The sequence below is a fragment of the Chaetura pelagica genome, unplaced genomic scaffold (assembly GCF_000747805.2).
Source record: "Chaetura pelagica isolate M959 unplaced genomic scaffold, ChaPel_1.0 scaffold312, whole genome shotgun sequence".
NCBI classification, from domain to species: Eukaryota; Metazoa; Chordata; class Aves; order Apodiformes; family Apodidae; genus Chaetura; species Chaetura pelagica.
This window is the reverse complement of record NW_009952485.1, coordinates 2044074-2047359: the sequence shown is the minus strand read 5'-3', so window position 1 is coordinate 2047359 and position 3286 is coordinate 2044074.

Sequence of the window (3286 nt, the reverse complement as noted above, 5' to 3'; positions counted from 1 at the left end):
TTTAATTTTATTAATACACAGTTTTTTAGAAATCTGAGTCACCAAGCAAATAATATGTTTCGTCTGCATCTTTTTAGCCAGGCAGAATTAAATACAACAAATATCATTCATACATAAGAAAAGGATTACAGTTACAAGTTTCAAGTCAAATTTTAGAAATAAAATAATGTACACACCATAGTTCCTACTATAATAGTTGCCTCTTTGTCCAACATGAGGCAGCCATTTTACCATGTCCTTTTACATGATGCAAGTGATTTTACTTTAAATCACATGAAAATCAGTATTTCACAATGAAAAATGGGAATGGCCTCTGAATAGTACTTGTAAGAGTGGGTAAATACTCTAAGATTCAAATTAGAAGTAGGAAACTTCATTTACTTTCATTTGTACTCAACTAAACCATTTATAATGTTGCTGCCTCAGAAAAAAACCAACAAAAAACACCAAAAACCAAAATCTTGCCTTTATATATTAATGGGTACTACTGAATAAATAATTTAAATACAAGATTACATTTCATTTGGCATTATAGAAATCTTATGGATGTAGTAAACTCAGCAAAACACCAAAAACATTCTAATGAGGGTTCTGTCATCACAAAACATTCTAAATATTCTCATAGTATTTGGTCCAGAGCAAAATGGTTTTGAGCCTGTTATCTGGACAGTATTTTCTGTCTGTGTTCAGGATACTGTTTTGTAGTACTTTTAGCCAATTTCTTTTTCCAGCATGAATTGTAGGATAAGTATTCTTCCCAAGCAAGTTTCACACATACACATCAATAGTAATGCTGCAGGTGAAAATTAAGCCCATATTTGAATCTGCTTGGCGTGTCTTGTTTTTCCCCAAGAATTAAGTGTTATTGGATTATTTCTCTGTATGCCTAATAGTGTTTTATACATAAAAGGTGCCTTGCAGTCAGGAGTCTACAGAACTGGAGGTAAAAGAAACCTTTTTTCATAAGATTACTGCAAGAATTAGAAAGAATATTTAAATCTTCATTCATATGACTGCAAGAGCATTTGAAAACACATCTCAGGGAAGCTCTGTAGAGCAACAAGGGACAACATAATAGAAATACAATTCTGCAAGGTTTATTGTACACATGGAGAGATAAATACCTGTAAAAAATAATGAATCAAGTCCGGAAGACTGAGTTCTTTCCTTATACTGACAAACTGCCTCCAAACTACTAAGCATTGCCTAGGTAGATGTTGAAGGTTGGAACCCTAAATATATTCCTGTCACTGATGGTCTTCAACATTTACTCCCTCTCCTCCCCTTCCTTCTCCTCTCCTTCCTTCTCTTCCTCTTCCTTCTCTTTCTCTGATGTTAAAAATTAAGTACTACTTTTCATCTAGTGCATCAGGCCATATTATCAGGGTACCTTTGAACCTGTAGCAACACGTTTTGTCTTTACAGACATAGCACTGTGGGATTAATGAATAGCTAGAACAAGCTGAATTTCACCTAGGGTGGCAGATGGCAGAAGATGGGAAGGAAGAGAAAAGACACTTCCTGTGACTGCTGCGATATTGCAGGATCACAGATTTCATGGTTGAAAGTACAGAACTGGTTTCCTTGATGCTCTAGATCCCAGTTAGGCTGCTTAGTTTCAAAGGACAAAACAGTCTCTTTGCTCCTCCCTTACACTGAGGGTAAAAGGAAAACAGAGCAAAGCACAACAAAACCTCCTGCTCTGTATACACTTTAGTAGGGAGCAACCAGAAGCCTTGAAAACAGCACAGCCCACTTTCACATCAGCCTTCCCACCTTACAACCCCACATGAAGCCTTGTGTGGCAGGTAAGCAAGGTGGGAAGCAGCGTATCAGTGGAACAAGATGCTGGCCTGACCATGGATCACGCTAGCAAAGCCTAACTGCTGACAAATGGTTAAGGGGACATCCTTCCAAAGAGACAGGGTGCCATGATCAGAGCCCTGGACAACTCTTCCAAGTGAGCACAATTCAGGACAGGAGAAATTTTGAAGTTGTTTTTTCTTGAAACTCACACAGGACACTCAGAACTAGCCAGGTTTACCTACTACCTGACAGGTATAAATTTCCTCAAAATGCTGACTGTTCTATCAGAAATGCCATGGCAGCTCTTGGGTATTTGGTGTAGTATTGCTTTTTACAAAGCTTTATTTAAGCTGAGCTGAAATGAAAACATTATTACGAGAGCCTCTATCTTGTAAAGATTTCCAATATAGTTTCACAACAGGTTGGTAAAAAGCTTCAACAGTGAAATGAAACTAGCACTGGTGTTGCAAATGAGCCAGAAACTGTCAGCTCAAAGTTCTCAAAACAACAATAAATTGGTTTCCAAGAGTAATGCAGAGTGATTCCATTTAGATTAATTATTGAAAACAAACAAACAAACAACAAACAAACGTAAAATGAGAAGAGCACAGAGCATCATTTTACTTTTTCTACAAGTGACAATCCACATGCCAGAGATTTCAATCAAATTTCTTAATCATTTTAAGACCTTTTCAGATTGTAGCCCACTTGTGAGTTACTCTAGCTGCATCTTCAGATGATCACTTATAGATGGAATAATAGCTCCATTTTGTGATTATTTTTTTTTTTTATCTGCTTAGCTATTATACTATTAATTACAAAAATAAGAGTAAGAATGCTAGTAGACCTAGGCCAGAAGGGACCACTGTAATCAGAAGGTCTACATACTCTGTAATGTAGGCTGCAATTTTTTCTCCATAACAGTGTTACCACCTAGTCCATATTTTGAGATTTAAATACATACAATCTTTTGAGAAATACCCAAATGTGATTTGAAGCAAGACGAATACATCACATTTGCTCATCAAACATTCTATGGATTAATGAAATGACCTTCCCTTCTTTCTTCTTTTTTCTTTTCTTTTTTTTTTTTTTTCTTTTTTTCTTTTTTCAGATTTAACCATTAAAAGTTTAATTTCACTGTACTGGAACTTGCTAACTCAACCACTCATTTAAGAGCAGCACAGCATCAGTTATTTCTCTGTCTGTATGGCTACAGAGTTATGTTGGAATCAAGCCACTTCTTAACCATATCACAGAATCACAGAATTATTTAGGCTGGAAAAAACATCTGAGATCATCAAGTCCAGCCTATCACCTAACACCACCACATCAGCTAGATCATGGCACTAAGTGCCACATCCAGCATTTCCTTAAACACCAACAGGGATGGTGTCTCCACCACTTCCCTGGGCAGGCTTCCTAATATCCATCCTAAACCTCCCCTGGTGCAGCTTCAGGCTGGGCTTCCTTTTCCCTG